We start from the raw sequence: 17,704 nt of genomic DNA on the forward strand, positions 1-17,704 counted from the left end.
TTTTTTTAATTTTTTGGGTCCGGTAGTGGGGCCTGAACTCTGGGCCTGGGCGCTGTCCCTCAGCTCTTCAGCTCAAGGCTAGCGCTCTACCACTTGAGCCACAGCGCCACTTCCGGTATTTTTCCTTTTGCTTATGTGGTGCTGAGGAATCAAACCCAGGGCCTCGAGCATGCAAGGCAAGCGCTCTACCACTGAGCCACCTTCCCAGCCTGCTTTATCACCTTGAGCCACAACTCCACTTCTGGTTTTCTGCTGGTTTATTGGAGATAAGAGTCTCACAGATTTTTCCTGTCCAGGCCGGCTTTGAACCGCAATCCTCAGATCTCAGCCTCCTGAGTAGCTGGACAGGTATGAGCCACCAGAGCCCAGCTCAAATGATCCCTTATGAGCAGTTCTAACTCAGGGTTTCTTCCTCAGCCTTTTGACATTTGGGGCTGGATCCTTCCCTGTCATGGGGTGGGGGGTGGCAGTATGTTCAGCAGTGTCCCTCGTCTCTTCCCACCCAATGACAAGAATGCACTACTGTGCCCCCACAGTCTCTGAGTACTCTGTGTGAAGTTCAAAAGATAGGGAGAATAGACAAAGAGATGGTTCAACACCAGCACAGGTTTACCGGGGGGAAAGCCTTCCCAAGGGGATCCTCCAGCCAAAGCTAGAGAGTGGCTCCTTGCTTATAGTCTGAGGTATTTGTAGTGACTTCAAAGGAATGTCTGGTGGGGGTTGGTACTAGCAACTAATGGTGGGACACAGAAAACTTGCCAAAAGGGCCACAGCTGGAGGTAGGGAGGGAGTAAAACAGGGTCTCAGTTCAAAGGCTTGTTATGTTCAAAGCGCTGGTCTGTTGCCAGACAAATTGGATTACATTCAGTCAAGGAGAAAGGCTAAGGTAGTTTGTAAATCAAGGCACTGGTCTGGGGCCTTAAGATAAGGACACCTGGCTATTTCAAACAGTGGTGGTAGGAAGCAACATTGCCTCTACTGAAGAAGCATTGTTTAGCTGGGCACAGTGACTCAAGGCTGTAATGCTCGGGAAGCTGAGATCAAGGAATCACAGTTCAAGGCCAGCCTGGGCATACACTTTCAGGAGACTGCCATTTCAATCATTTGCTAGGCAAGGTAGCACACGCCTGTCATCCACATTAAGGCCAGGAAGCACAAGTAGATCAAAGCAAAGCTGGCCAGGACATAAAAGGAGGCTCTACCTTGAATATAATCAACACAAACAGAGGCTGGGAGCATGGCTCAAGGGAAAGAGAGCCTGCCTGGCCTAGTGAGCTCAAGGTCCCAAATTTAATTGCCAGTATCACAAAAAAAATATCACTGTTGGAACTCTAGTGACATTGGGAGAAAAGTGACATAATCAATAAAGAAAAAATACAAAAGACTCAAAGGGATAAAAATCCGGTGTGTGTGTGTGTGTGTGTGTGTGTGTGTGTGTGTGTGTGAGAGAGAGAGAGACAGAGAGAGAGAGAGAGACAGAGAGACAGAGACAGAGACAGACAGAGAGAGTGCAAAGCTAAAGACATTAAACAAGGGCTCTTTCCAAACATTTATTTCATGACCAATATGGGGCTTTTAAGAAAACTTTTTTCCCTTGTTACAAAATCAATGTGCACTAATTGTGGAGAAATTTTATTTTATCTAGCAAAAGAGATGAAGAAAAATTTCAAACATCATTTATCCCACTAGCAAGTGAAATGCTATAATTAATATTTCATTGACTTCTTCCCCTAACTCTTGTCTACATTCATATACAAATGTGTTTATAGTTACCCTATAAATACATCATATCTACAGACATTATCAATCTCTCAGCACAGAATGCTTTGGAGCTTGTTGATTGTGTAATCTACTGTAAGTATCTTTTCTCCCCCATAAGGACCTATTGCCAGAGCACTTTAACTTCTTGCATTTTACAGATGTCTATTTTGCATACCCTATTTTTGGAAATTTAATTTGTTGCCAGTGGTCTGAGGTCAAAAATAATATTGCAGCCAACTTTCCCTAGCTTATTCCTTGCACACGGGTTCTATTCTCCCCTCACCCGAACTCCAGGGCAAATTCCTGGACAGAAATTGCTGGGGCAGGCAGCTGTCAGGGCTCCAGAATAATTGCTCAAATTATATGTAGTTTTAAGGCATTTGGTAGGAATTGGTAAGTGGACCATGGGAATGATTGGTAAATTACAAATTCTCACAGGTGGTACTGAGTTTCTTTTTTTGTTCCTTTTAAGCTTTGCCAAATTGATGGAGGGTATTGAAAACTGTTGGAAACTGCATGACCCAGTTTTCGGTCTGCTGCAATGTGTGTGTGTGTGTGTGTGTGTGTGTGTGTGTGTACAATTGAGTAATCATGTGGAAAAAGAGAAGGTGAAACTAAAGGGTGTTGGCAAGAAAAAAAAAAAGGACAAAACCAAAACCTGCTGTGGATGAGGAAGGTGCTTATATTTGGTCATTTCTGCCAAGTGGGTTGAATTGTACCATGTGCTGCTGCCCTGGCGTGATACATTACACGCTGCCCACTTGCCGTTGATTCGAGAGCTTCATAGCAGCTGCTGTCCAGACCCTCAGGGCGGGGCGTCCTTACTTGACGCAGAGCTGTGTCTCCACTGGATTGCTGCGAAGGTAGGAGATGAGAGACTGGCACTGTGGTCTCTGTGACCTGGCCGCTGCGCGGGGGCTGAGTGGCTGGGCCAAGCACGTGACCCTCCACCCTCCCTCTGGGGCCCTCCTAACGGCTGACGCAGAAAGCGACTTTTGCCTGTCAGGAAGATGAGCCTGTCACTTGTCCTCTCGAATCAGACCCTCCGACAAATGGAGCAGGGGATCCCGGTAGCATTTGAACTTCAGATCTCTAGAATCTGACAACAAAAGGTAAGTTCTTTCGCACTCAGGAAAGCAAACCTGAGAGGCGTGACCTACAAACGCACACTGGCACTGTCAAGTTTTAAAATATGGTCTTGAAAATAATCGATCTTAGTGAGAGGCATGGGCTGTATTTATGCCTAAATTAGAGAATGACTTTCTGAACAGAAATGTGGTTACTCTGGAGGGAATGGTGGTTTAAAAAAAGGGAGGCAAGGCTAAATATAGAATGGCAGAAAAGCTGCTTGAAATAAATAGCAAGTAAGTTTAACCTGCTGGAAGGCGGTCTATTTCATGTGTCATTCGGGGGTAGGAGTGAAGGGAATATTAAAGTTGTGCAACTCATGAAAAGAAATTGATTGGTATGAAATTACAATACAAATATCATTGTTCTGCCTTTTGTATCTTCGAATGTCAAAGAATGTTTATGTGGTTTGGCAAAAGAAGAATTTGTACAAGTCCTGCTTGAAGTCTGAAATATGCTTTCTCACATTAATTAAATGATTACAGAATTGTCCCTTTTCATGGCATTGGGGGATGTGGACTGCTTAAAGTTGCAAATATGCTTTTCACATTTACTAAATGTTCACAGCATTTTCTCCTTTTTTCTCATGGTATTGGGTTTCATTTCTGGGTGTTGTACTTGTTAGGCAGGTGCTCTTATCGTTTGAGCCACATCCCCAGCTCTCTTACAGAATCTTCTAAGGCTTTCTAGGCAAGGCTGTTTTAGTTGTGAATAAGAAATGTTGATATTGGACATATTTTCTGTAATACAAAATGACTCACTTTTTCAGACTGTGATACAAATTAGAAAACACATAGCGATTTACTGTCAATTAACACTTTCATGCTTTACCAGAAAATTTAAGAAAATAAATACAGCCATATACAATTATTCTCATACAATAGCATTATATTTAGAATTAAGCATTCAAGTAAATAGTATGTGAGTCACACCTCCAGCCCGAAGTGAGTGGTGGTATTTATGTGGTGTGGCCATTCCCCGCCCCCTTTGGAAAATACGAATAAATGTTAGAGTACAGCTCTCGAGAGTAAAGTATTATTTATCAGTATGGTTAGTATCATATTCTGTAACTGTTTTAAACTGTTCAGTGTAATATTTGACATCTGATTTCTCTGTACAGTGTATATGCATGCACCCTGCATTTCAACTGTCACTTTGATTTGCACAACATATATTTCTCTGCTGCATTTGATAAATACCGGTTTTGAAAAAGAACACTTGGTGGCAAGTCTTCTCATTATAATCTCCTTATTGAGAGTTCGTTCAAAATCCTATTACATACTTGGAACCTGAAATAATTTGGATTTCCACTTCCCTAGGCTCTTTGTTTCCCACAGTTCGTCGTGCAAGGCCAGGGAAACGGCACCCATCGAACCAAGCAACCCTGAAGCAGAAGGATCTGGCTGAAGACGGTTTCTGGCTACTCTTACCTCACCCGGAGATCACCTTGCTTCGCTCCTAACCGCGCTCCAAAGCCATCACGTGACGGCGCGGAGCCCCGCCCCCGATGACGTCACAACGCTCCCCACCGTCTCGCTGAAGAAAGGATGCTCTAGGATGCGGGCCAGGTGCGCGGCCGCGCCGCACCATGCAGCACTGCAGGTAAGGGGCGCGTGACGCCCGGCGCTCTCCCCGGCCGCCCTGGCGGCGCAGAGGCTGCAGGCGGAGCCCCAGCCGGGCACCTTGCAGCCTGGCCGCAGCCGCCCCTCCCCCCCGAAAGCTGGGCCTTGGCTGCTGCCCATAACTGCTGCGGCTTCAAGCACTAGGCGGGGAGTGGCCTGCTGCTGGCGTGAGTCAGGCGTGGGGTGCCCACCTCGGGAAGAGGGCCACGGGTCCAAGACAGAAGCCTCCTGGTCGAGGGGCGGGGGCGGGCGGCGAGGCTGAGCAGAATCCATGCGTTCTGAGGACAGAATGGGGCGTTTATTTAGAAGGTGCGCTTTGGATCTTGACGTTCTGGGGAGACTGCGCCTTCCTGAGGCTTGGGGGGCTGCCTGACTCCTTTCAAAGCACAGGCTGGCGGGGGGCCTGGCGGCGCCTTGGTTCGCAGTAGCTGGGCAAGGCTCTGGCCTTTAAATGTGGAGGACCCCCTCCCCCCCCATGGGCTTCAGTAGATTGGAAAAATCACAGCGTACAATAAAATAAATTTCCCGCACCCCCATCCCACCCCAAGAGAACAGGCGGCAGCGAGACACAGCAACATCTGTAAGAACAAAATGGATGCAGATGAGCCCAGCCCGAAGAGTCTAGCGCTTTTCCTTCCCATGCGGAATAAAGAGCCGCTGGAGGCGGGGGCTTGCTGACCGCAGCTGGACGGGTCAGGTGACTTCAGCTCCGCTGCGCTGAGGAGGGGCTGCCTTCACCGCCTCTCTTTGGACCCTGTTTACATTCCTTTCTCCTGGTGGGGGCCAGGCCGAGTGGGCACCGTTAGGAGGAGGAGAATGTGGCATTCGTTCCCGCGAACCTGCAGCCCTGCGAGCCGGGGCGTTGGTCAACTCCAGGGGAACTCACAGCAGGAGGAATTCTGCTCCCGAAGGGCCGAGGGGGACTGGGAAGCAATGCGATTTCCCTTGGTAACTGAAGAAAGCATTTCTTTCGGTGGGGGATATCCTGACGTGGTTTCAGTGATTTCTTTATTGCCATTTTCTGCCTTTGGCGCAGCTTGGTTCAGGATTTACATCAGCTGTTGGGGGCAGCTCATTGGTAGAACATGTGCTAACCACGGGGCAGGCTCCGGATCCCATCCGCAGCAGCAACCAAGCAAATCAATTGAACAGATAAACAGATCTCCAGCCCCCGCCCTCTCCACCTCCAGCCCACTCTAGACGGAGCAGGTGTTAACAGACACTGGGTTCTACTTGGGCTTTGTGACTTTATATAACCCTGAACAAGAAGGTTTGTCTTCAGGCCTTTGTTTTCTCATCCTCAAAATTACAAAGAGATTTAGACTAGCATTTGGCAACCCGGGCACAGTTGGAGGCCAGGTCACTGTCTGTTGCAGGAGCTGGCTTGTGCGTTAGCAGTGCCTGTGGTCCCCCACCGCGCTGGTGCCAGACCAAAGCCTCTCCTAGTTAGGATCCGAAGTCTCAATAGATGTGAGCACGTGTCCCCTGACAGCTGTGGCGTCTCTGGTTGAAGCCTAGTGATTTAAGTCATTTTCACTTTTTTTTCTTTGTGGTACTGGGTTAGGTCCCAGTGTGTCAAATGCTAGGTAAGCACTCTACCATTAAGCAACACTTCAGCTCCTACATAGCCTAGAAAAGTTGTTCTGGCACCAACATTATGGAATTCATTTTCCTATGATTTGTTCAATATGGAGCACTGGGTGTCAGAAATCAAGTTTCCTTTATAATGTTGGACATACTGGAAAATACAACGTGAAGGCCTTTATACACCAAGGGTTTGTAGATACCATTTCTCTTGTAAGTGGAGGGGGTATGTGTATGCCATTTGGAGCCGGGCACAAACCTGGCAGCTAGGCCAGTTTTGGGGAATAAGAAAACAAGCGCTAGACAACCATGGGCAGAAATGCTCTGGGATTCCCGCCGGTGACTCACCTGGTGTGGCTGGAGTGGAGAGATGGCATTTCATTTAAAGTTTTTAATTGTTATTTTAGAGGTGATGTGCAGAGGGGTTACAGTTGCTTAAGTCAGGTAGAGTGTATTTCTTTTTGGACAATGTCACCCCTACCTTCCTTCTCCCAGTCTTTCCCTTCCATCCCGACCCACAAGTTGTATAGGTCATTTTCAACATCGTGTCCGGCGAGTACCACAGCTGCATTTGTTCGCTCTCGGTCCCTGTTTCTGGAGACCAGATTAAGGTACAGTGAGCCCATAGCTTCCGCCTTAGGTACTGCATTTTCCAACAGGGTCAAAGGTAGTGGTATGTACAAAGTCTCAATGTTGTGGGTGGGGCTGGCGGCTAGGAGGTCACTTCCTGGTCAGGTCGGTGCAGTTGAGGTATTTTAGAGATGAAATAAGGTGTCTTCTGTGCTAGTCCCATGTGGTGAGAATAGGCTGGTGATGGCATTCCCACTGCTAGGAGGAGGGAAACACATTTGTCTCCAGCTGCTGGCTGGTCCCTCTGGGCAGCAGGCACGCGCGCACACACACACACACACACACGCACACGCACACACACGCTTTAAACTTCAGAACTGGACTCATGTCTGAAAGTGTGAAAGTCTAGCTCTGGTACGTAGGAAGGTGACCTTGGCCAGCGTGGCCTCTCAGAGTGGGTGTGAGGACTGTGAAGTCTGTCCAGCCGTCCACGGGGTTCCGCTTCCTCGGCGTTTAGAGAGGCCCAGGGGAATGGAAGCGGCCTGCCAATTGGAGTCTCCGAAGGACATGACGTCACGTTGGTAGTGACGCTGCCAGGCGTGGCATGTGTTTCCCGTGGGTGCGAGCAGGAAGTTAGAAAGCCTGCATGATTTTGTCCTTGTCCCCTGGGGCTGGACTGTGCTCTGTCCTCCTCTGCATCCCGCAGTCACTCACTGCCTTTGTCCATCTCTCCCCTCGTGGTCCCATCAAATATGTCGCGTGGGAGGGCCAGCGGGGCCCCTTGGAGAAGGGGCTGCCAGGCGGGGCCAAAGGCCCAGGCAACAGCAGCAGGCCCGGGGCCCTTCCCAGGACCTTGTCTCCTGGGGCTTCCATCCTTGGGGTCTAACCAGTGCTTCTAGGGTTCAGACGGGGCCTCCCAGACTCTTCTGAGCCCCAGAACAGCTTGACGCTCGGGGTTCCTAGCCTTGTCTCTTCATAAGTCGGTGTCAGGAATGAGACGCAGGCAGGCGGGGTAACAGCTTATCAAATGATAACTACGAGCCTCAAGAGCCAAATACAGTGGGGACCATTGATTGGATCATGGCCTGAGCAAGTGCGTATTAGGCATCTGGTGACACTTGGTGGCTCTTTCTGTGCCTGGTTATTCACTGAATTCGAGGAGGCTCGTTCGTGTTGACAGCTGCGGCCGTGGGTGGTGTGGAAGGCAGCCTGTGAGCAGGACCTGCTCCTGCAGCCACGGCCTTGCAGGGGCCTCTCCCCAGGAGTCGGGACCACATTTAGTACCCCGTATGGACACAATGGCTGGAGTAAAGAGATGCTCTTCTGGGATCAGGGGAGAAAGGGCCCGGGACTTTCTCAGGTGTGCTCTCTCTGTCTTGGATGGGTCTGCTGAAGGAAAGGGCGGTCCTGCCATGAGCAGCACTGTGTGGAGTGGGGGGGACCCGATGACCCCTAGGAATCGAAACATGGCAGCAACGTGTTTCTGGTAACAGGTCCTCCACCCCCAGGTGGGCCGGAAGTTGTTACCTTCTTTTATTTGTGGCTCATGTGGCTTGAACTCAGGACCTGGGCGCTGCCCCTAAGCATTTTTGCTCAAGGCTCTACCACTTTGAGCCTCAGCTCCACTTTGGGTTAATTAGAGGTAAGAGTCTCACAGACTTTCTTGCTCAGGCTGGCTTTGAACCAGTATTCTCAGATCTCAGCTTCCTGAGTAGCTAGCATTACAGGTGTGAGCTACCAGTCCGTGGCTGGGGACTACCTTCTGAGAGCTCTGAAGTCCTGGTGTCCAGCTTAGCCACACCTGGATTTTTGGCCCAGGACCAATGAGACAAGACATGTCTGTCTCTTTCTGCTGTGCTGTGGCCTTACTCACTATGCAGCAGTAGACAGCAAATGTATGTGTTTGTGAAGAGGGCTCTTATTTTTTGGAGATGCATGTTAAGATATTTACAAATAAAATGTCATGACAGCAATAGTTTATTTTTTTTGAGAACTCTTTTAGCGTATGGCCAACTAGAAGACAGGTCAATTCTTCTCTTTTTTTGGTGCCAGTCCTGGGACTTCAGGGAACTCAGAGCCTAGGCACTGTCCCTGGACGTTTTTCTCAAAGTTAGCATGTTCTACCACTTGAACCACAACTGTAGAGCTTTTGGGCTTTTGCTGGTTAATTGGAAATAAGAGTCTATATGGGCTTTCCTGCTTGGGCTGGCTTTGAACTGCAATGCTCAGATCTCAGCCTCTTGAGTAGCTGGGATTATAGGCTTAAGCTACCAGAGCCTGGCAATAAATTCTTGTGGTACTTGCTTTTACAGTCAGTGTGTTGCAGAATCCTTCCCAGCTCCCCTCCTCCTCAGCAAACTGGGGTGTTGCCCACAGGGCAAGCTTGTTATCAATCCTTCAGCACATTTCCAGTGGGCAGCTAGAGAGAAACTTTCCTTTGTAGCCAGGGGTGGGTTTCTGTTAAGATAACAATGCATATATTTTACCGTTCTTTTGTATTAGCAGATGTTAATTGTTCAAAGGGGTTTTGTTGTAATATATCCATAAATGCCTATAAGATACAACAATCAAATTCACCCCCTCTATTACTCCTTATTAACATCCCCTCTTTTTGTGAAACAATTTTAATGGCTTTTATTATTCTAGTTTCATTCATGCATATAAAATGCTTTGGTCACACTCACCCCTCTTTGCCTTCTTTCACCTCCTGCCTCTTACCCAGATCTCCAGCAAGACAGGACCTGTTTTACATTTATGCTAATTTTTTGTGCTAGTCCTGGGGCTTGTCCTTGAGCTTCTGTGCTCAGGGCCAGCACTCCACCACTTGAGGTACAGCTCCACTTCTGGCTATGTTGGTGGTTAATTGGAGGTAAGAGTCTCATGGACTTTCCTGCCTGAGCTGATTTCGAACCACAGTCTTCAGATTTCAGCCCCCTGAGTAGCCAGGACTATGGGTGTGAGCCACCAGTGCCTGGCTATGCTATTTTTTTTTAAATATCTAGGTTCTGCCTATGAGAGAAGACATTATATTTTATTTCTGAAGAGGCTGGTTTATTTTATGTAGCATAATGATATGTGTTAATGACTATTTTGAAACAATAATGCATACACAGGGTAGTTTTCAAAGTTATACAAAAGATGCTCTGTTTCCTTCCAGTTCTGGGACCTCTGCCTTCCTTCCTGAGGCAAGCATCTGCAGATAACTTATTTAGAGATTGTTTTAGAAACTTCCCGGGAAGACAGCCTTATCTGTACAATGCTCACTTTTTCCTTTCTTGGGATATAATGTATGCACAGTTAAAATGCATTGTTTTGTTTTGATATAACAGAAACCCAGAGGGTCCCATTTTGCCTCATTTTAGTCAAACGCTCTGGCAACAGACAACAAGAATTCTTTCTGTCCCCACGGTTTGGCCCATCATCAAACTTCATCTAGATGGAAGCAAACAATAGATGCGCTTTCATATCTGGCTTCTTTTATTCTTCATAATTTTGAGATTCGCCTATTTTTCATGCAGCAGTAACCCACTCCATTTTTTGTTTTTCTTTTCAAATTGTTTTTGTAAATAGCTCTTGTAGAGATAAAATAGGAATACTCAACACACCTCATTTCTCGGGCTGTGTGATGGGGGAGATTTGTTTGCCTTAGGCTCATGGTATGTATCAGTCAACCTCAGTGGGCAGTGAAGTGATTTCCTTAACTGCATTTTGTGTGTGTGCATGCTAGTGCTGGGCTGGAACTCAGGGCCTTGTGCTCTTTGTCTTTGCTCACAGCTGGGGCTCTGCCACGTGACTCATACTTCCAGTTTGACTGTTTACTGCTTAACTGGAGATAGATTCTTTTTTTTATATAAGTATATATTTTATTTTATTTTGGGTCTGGTCATGGTGCCTGAACTCTGGGCCGGGCGCTGTCCCTCAGCTCTTCAGCTCAAGGCTAGCGTTCTACCACTTGAGCCACAGCGCCACTTCTGGCTTTTTTCTTTTTGTTTATGTGGTGCTGAGGAATCGAACCCAGGGCCTCAGGCATGCAAGGCAAGCGCTCTACCACTGAGCCACCTTCCCAGTCCTGGAGATAGATTCTTGAGGACTTTTCTGCTTGAGCTAGCTTCAAACTGAGATTCTCAGATCTCAGCTTGCTGAGTGGCATGAGCCACTGGCACCTGGCTTAGCTGGCGTTTCATGAATGGACATGCCCATTTATCAGTCTTTTATAATCAATGATGATAATATTATAGGAATATAAAAACTCTAAAGAGGAAATGATTCATTAACTAAATAAATAGAATTTAGTTGTTAGAAGCATGTTTCAAAGTCAAGAGAACTCCCTGATTTTACATACGAGGAACAGATGTTCAGAGGAGTCAAATGTCTTACCCCAAGCCGGGCACCGGTGGCTCACACCTGTGAGCTGCCTCCTAGCTACTCAGGAGGCAGACATCTGAGGATTGCAGTTCAAAGCCAACCCAGGCAGGAAAGTCCCTGAGACTCTTATCTCCAATTAACTACAACAAAACCGGAAGTGGCCCTGTGGCTCAAGTGGTAGAGCACTAGCCTTGAGCTGAAGAGCTCGGGGACAGCATTCAGGCCCAGAGTTCAAGCCCCATGATTGACACACACACACAAAAAAAAGTCTTAGCTCAGCTTACGTGAACAATTGTGCTATAGCTATGGAACAACCGGGGCATAGCCAGGTTCCATTTTCCAGCTTAGGCTCTGGGAGGCCAAAGGCCATATTTGCTTTCTTTAGTGCTGTAAGCACAGAACACAGCATGTAGTAAGTGCTTCTTAAATATTTGTTGACTGAGACAAATAAAATACTAATATCCTGGAAAGACCATTAATATTATGGAAACTGAATGAGCATTTCTGTAAGACATGAGCCTTGATCATTCATTCATTCATTCATGCATTCATTCACTCACACATTTATTGCCTCAACTATATGGGTATACATTTTTTACATCGCTTAGCTGGCGTATGCTGAGCAAGTACTCTACCACTGAGCCAGAGCCCCCGGCCCTCTTAATTAGGTTTTAATTCAACAACTATTCCTTGGGTCCCAGCTATCTGTCTAGGCCAGGTTTTCTTTTCTTTTTTTGGTTGGTTGTGGGCTTGAACTCAGGGCCTGGGCACTGTCCCTGAGCTCTTCTGCTCAAGGCTAGCGCTCTACCACTTTGAGCCACAGCGCCACTTCCAGTTCTCTGGTGATTACTTGGAGATAGGACTTTCACAGACTTTCCTGCCGGGGCTGGCTTTGAACCTCAATCCTCAGATCTCAGCCTCCTGAGTAGCTAGGATGACAGGCGTGAGCCATCAGTGCCTGGCAGGGCCAGTGCTTCTCAGCTTGATACTGTGTCCATTTGGCTTTGTGATAGGGGATGTCCTTGTCGTGTGCATTGTGCAGTGTTTAGTAGAAGGAGGTCAGGAGACCACTAGCCACATGTCCCCTAGGGGGGGAAATTGCCTTCAGTCTAGAACATGTTAAGTCTAGTGGCGGGATGGAGATTGGAACCAAAGAGTCGAGGCTAATGTCGTCGAGGACCAGTCATTGGAACGGAGGACAGCTGTTGTAGAATCGTTCCATTGGGTGACAGCGTGCCCAGCCATTGACTGAACTGGGTGACGGAACTCCTCTTCAAGCTCTACAAGAGACCCTCTCCAGGGGTGTCCCAAGCCCTTTCTTATCCATGCCACAGATGACTCAGCAGGAAGAGCCGGGGTGGCCTGGAGCAGGCTGTGTGGCGAGCGCCCCCAGCTGGGCAGTTAGGGGTTTGGCCGATGTGTCCCGGCCTCCTCCCTGGGGACTGTTGACTCATCTCTCCCAGCAGTCACGCTGCGCTGCGTGCTCACCCTGACCCCGCAGTTTCTTGCGGGCCCTGTGGCCTGTCTGCTTTCTCCTTGAGTCTTCGTTTCCCTTCTGGACTTAACTTGGCTGCGCGCGAAGCTCGCGCTCTCTCCTCCAGGGTAGCGTTGCGCTGGAGGCACTGCTTGAACTCAAGGGCGCTGAGGTCAGGATCCAGGAGAGCTGGCCGCAGTGAGCTGTTTTTGCTCTTAGCTTAGTCATACTTTTCGCCAGCACCCATGTCTCCGCACACATGGGAAGTGGCTGGAATTGCAGCCGGTTCCTCGGCCACAGCAGCCATGTGCGCTTCACTGTGGATATAGGAGGACATAGGAGAAGCACATGAAAGCGGCTTGCAACCGCGATACCCTTGCTAGTCATCAGGGTCTGAATTCTTTTTATGAAGGGGAATATCAGAGGTAAGAAGAAAATCAGTTGTTGTAGAGAAAGACTTGTCAGGGAAATGGTCCACAGAAGGCCGGGGTGAGGACTTCCAGGAGAGGGAGGGATGGAGGGCATTCTCTCCAGCACCGTCTTTGGGCCTGATATGGGTTCAGCTTTTCTCCTCTCAAATTCACACGTTGCAGTCCTAATGCTCAGTACTTCAGAGAGGGACCTTCTTTGCAGATAGACTCTTTACAGAAGTAATGAACATACAATAAGTTAATAATTAATATAATAATTAATATAAGCTCCTAATCAAATAGGTCCAGTATTCTCATAAGAGAAGGAGAATTGGGGCTAGGCACTGGTGGCTCATGCCTGTAATCCTGGCTACTCAAGAGGCTGAGATCTGAGGATCATTGTTCAAATCCAGCCCAAGCGGGAAAGTCCATGAGACTCCAATGAACCACCAGAAAACCAGAAGTGGCGCTGTGACTCAAAGTGGTAGAGTGCTAGCCTTGAGCAGAAAAGCTCAGGGACAGTGTTCAGGCCCCGAGTTCAAACCCCACAACAGACAAAAAAAAAAAAAGAAAAGAAAAAAGGGAAAGGAAAGGAAAATTGCACGCATGCGTGCACACGCACACACACACACACACACACACACACACACACACACACACACACAGACAGACGTACACACACACAGATTATATGAGGATAGACCCCGGAGAGAGGCCTGGAACGGGTCTTTCCTTTAGAGTCCACACTTTGATCTGTGACATCCAGCCTCTAGAACTGGGCTGCAATAAGCTTCTCTGATCTGAGCCACCTGGTCTGTGGTACATTCTAACAGTAGCCTGAGGACATGAATACAGCCATGTTTCAGAGGATGAGGAAGGTGGAAGAGTTTCCATGGTGGGTTTTTGTTTTTGTTTTTGTTGGTTGTGGGGCTTGAACTCTGGGCCTGGGCCCTGTCCCTGAGCTCTTCGGCTTAAGGCGAGCGCTCTACCACTTGAGCCATAGTGCCACTTCCAGTTTTCTGGTGGTTTATTAGAGATAAGAGTCTCAGGGACTTTCCTGCCCAGGCGGGTTTTGAACCGCGATTCTCAGATCTCAGCCTCCTGAGTACCTGGGATTACAGCCGTGAGCTGTCAGCGCCTGGCGCCCGGCTTCCATGGTGTCTTTGACAAGCACTTTCTACATGGTTCAGGAGAAGCGTGGCTCCCGATAGCCTCTCAGTGGAAGGGAAGCAAGGTTTTCCTGCATCCTGAGATGACTAAGGCCTGGCAGGCCGCCGTGGAGAAAGGCCTCTGGGGTCTGAGCTCAGTCCAGCTCCCTCCTCACCTCTGTGATCCCTAATCTCTTCTCTGTCTCAGTTGACTCATCTGTATTAGGGGACTGGGTGACAGCACTTGATTCACAAGACGTCAGGAGCTCTGTCAACTTCAGACATGGGAAGTGCGTAGAAGAACACCCTCACACTGTAAGACCTATAGGGCGTTGTTGTTGTTGTTGTTGTTACTGGGACATTCTGACTTGTTGACTCTTGGCACAGGCAACAGAGACTTCATGTCCCCATCCCCCTTGCGGGAGGGCAGAGAACACTGAGTCCATTGTGTCCCCCGAGGCCACTTGAGGTGGGTCTCAGCTCCTTCCCAGCGCACAGGCTGGGTTGGAAAATAGGACAGATAGCCGCATGGGTCTGGGGCTGTAGGAAGCCTGCCATGCCCGTATCAGATCAGTGCACCCAACCCTGTACAAACCATATGGTAGTCAAGGGGCTCAGAGGGTGCTGGTGGACAGGGATCTGTGCCCAGGAGGAAGGAGGAGGTGGAGGAGGAGGAGGAGGAGGAGGAGGAGGAGGAGGAGGAGGAGGAGGAGGAGGAGGAGGAGGAGGAGGAGGAGGAAGAGGAGGAAGAGGAGGAAGAGGAAGTCGCCATCTCTCTGTGCCATGGCTTCCTGGCTGAGTTTCATTATCCCATGCCTCTCGACATGTTCTCTGGCTCTCCAGCTGCTCGAATCTTCGAGGCTTGTCTCTCTTCAGTCCTGTGATTCTCAGCCTGTTCTTGGTGGCCACCTATGGGTTCTTGTCACTGTCAACACCTTTGTCTTTTCTCTGGAGAACCTGGCTTGGTGTTTGGAGGCTTGACTGGTGTGTGTGTGTGTGTGTATGCACGTGCGCGTGCATGTGTTCTTTGTATTTTCTGGATGTGAATCCTTTATTTGTTGTGCATCTGGAAAAGGTTTTATCCCATTCGATGGGTTGACTCTTGGTTCTTGTAATTATTTATTTTGCTGTGCAGAAGCTTTTACATTTGATACAGTCACATTCATCCATCCTTACATAAAGACCCCAAAGAGCAACAGCAATCCTGAGGAGAAAGAGCAACGTGGAGGCATCTCAATACCAGATTTCAGATTATAATACAGAGACAGAGCAACAAAACCAGCATGGCACTGACACACAAACAGACAACAAGATCAATGGAATAGGATAGAACATGCAAGAATAAAAGCATACAAATATAGCCATCTGATCTTTGACAAAGGAGTCAAAAACATGCACTGGAGAAACACTAGCTTCTTTAAGAAGCACTGCTGGGTAAACTGGCTAGCTACATAGAGGAGACTGAAACTAGACCCCTGTCTCTCAACATGTATGAAAATCAACTTCAAATGGATCAAAGATCTTAATGTTAGATTGGAAGCCTTAAAATTACCACAAGAGAGTATAGGGAAAACTCTGGAAGATATAGGCATAGGCAAATATTTTCTTTGATACCTCAAAGGCATTTGTTGACAGCCCTGGAGATTGGCGCAACCAAGGGCATCAAACACTGAGTTCCTACTCTGCTACCCAGCCACTTCCTCCCTGCCCCCAGTAGCAGTGGAAAAAACGGGTTTTGTGTCAGGGGCCACTTAAGGAATGGTCGCATTGCGGCTATTACATTGTATTTGTGTGTTTTTTGTTGGTTTGTTTGTTTTGCTCAGGTACAAAACACTAGCATGGAAACAATTCCATTTAAGGGGCACGGTCTGAGCATCATCATCGGCTGAGAACTGTTCTCCATGATGCACGACAGTCCTGTCATATGAGCAGAGCTTTTTCCCTGGGCTCCAAAACAAGTGATGTCAGGCCCAGAGATACGGTTGGAAATCTGTTGGAGCTTGCTAGAAAGTTCTGAGTGATCTAGAAGGGGCCCGGCTGTGTGGGATACAGTAGCTATGCTAGAATTGAGTATGGCTAGCAGAGTCACACGCACAGGCAGTTCATTTGCATGTGGTCCTTTGTCAGTATTACAAGTTGGGTGTAGCGACCAAGGTGAAGGCTTCTCTGTGACATCGGCACCTGCTTAGAGGACAGTGCAGGGACAGGTCAGATCCGTATCTCTTTTCAATGTCTCCTCATGTCCAAGATGGGAAAGCGTGTTTGTGCATGTGTGTGTGTGTACACATGCACATATGCATTAGGTGTGCATATAATCTTCCACTTTAATCTTCCACTTTCCCTCTCTCATTTCTGAGCAGCACACAGAAGCAGATAAAGAACTATTCGCTACAGCCCCAAATATTTGTAGCAAAAACTCTCTTCTGCCTTCATCCACACTGGCAGATTAAGAGAGCAGTGCTCTGTTGTGTAACTGTAATGTAGTGATTAATTTGTACCAGGTTGCAGCGTGGAAACATGTCATGTGTACACACAGGTGCCAGGGCTGGGTACAGGCCGCACAGGGTATCCTCAGTCCATAATGTATGCTCCAGTGTACTCCCCTTGTTAGGGAACTGAGTGGAAAATGGGGAACCAGGGACCAAGTGGCCTGGTTGTCGGTAGGTCAGGGAGCTGACCCTGCACTCTAATCTTAAGGCAACTCCCACCCCCACACTCACGGGCTGCTTCCAGCCGTTTCTGTCACCCCTTCAACTTGTGTCTACACACCCTCAGGCTTCTAGACAGCTTCACGAGTCGCAAAACAAACACCTAGGACATCATGTTACCGCTCAGGTTAGGATCCAGAGCGTTGTTCTGTCCCGCATTCATCACTCCCTCCAACTCACCCCCAAACTGATCTCCTGAATGCAGCTGGGTGTGTCTGATTTTCTTTGTGGATTCACCAGTAAAGTCTCCATTCTAGTGAATCATAGTTCACTTCTGCCGGTTTCTGAACATTATATAACTAGAACAACACAGCATGTGTTCCCATACATCCTCATTCTTATGCTCAGTATTCTGTGTTTAGGCCACCTGTTGCAAGCATCTTTTGGGGTGCACTTGAGGCACAGTGGGTAATGAGAGGCTACTGAATAGGACAGAGAAAGAACATGGATGAGAAAGGGACTAAGCTAGTGACGTTGTTTGGGCCAGGGCTGGAGCAGTGGGCTATGTAGGTAGGCGTTTCTAGTGACCTAAGGCAGGCCATACAGTTACGGTCTGTGGGCTGACAAGAAGAGCATCTATGAGGCAGGGCAGGACAGAGGCACAAAAGGGACAGGTTGGCACAAGATGGAGAAAAGAGGAGGCCATCTTTGCACATGGTTGCTGAACCAGTAAACTCTGGGGAGCTCCATCTGGTGGCCACATGCTGTAATGACATGCCCTCTGAGCTCAGAGGCTCCTAGCCAGGTAGCACGAGAGTTACCAGTCCTTATGCTCAGTTTACACCCCGCCCCCCCCCATGAAATTACAAAGGTTTCAAGAAAAAATTTTCAAGGTTTCTTGTGATGAGTTATTGGAGTGTCTGGAAAGTTTGTGAGAAATGAAAACTTGGGGCTGTTGATTTGTACATGTCATCTGAGCAAGGCCCGTCTATGA

At 48.2% G+C, this 17,704-nt stretch overlaps 1 protein-coding gene across 1 annotated transcript in view; it reads left to right on the forward strand.

The window, feature by feature from the left end:
- The first annotated feature begins 2,775 nt into the window (after positions 1-2,775).
- Positions 2,776-17,704, forward strand: part of Clcn4 (chloride voltage-gated channel 4) — a 65,790-nt gene continuing 50,861 nt past the window's right edge. The window contains exons 1-2 of the mRNA XM_042680523.1: positions 2,776-2,873; positions 4,209-4,491. The gene's annotated coding sequence lies outside the window, so the exon portion shown is untranslated. The remainder of the gene's footprint in view (positions 2,874-4,208; positions 4,492-17,704) is intronic.

Source organism: Dipodomys spectabilis, unplaced genomic scaffold, assembly GCF_019054845.1.
Source record: "Dipodomys spectabilis isolate Male_0828 unplaced genomic scaffold, ASM1905484v1 ptg000061l, whole genome shotgun sequence".
Lineage (NCBI taxonomy): Eukaryota > Metazoa > Chordata > Mammalia > Rodentia > Heteromyidae > Dipodomys > Dipodomys spectabilis.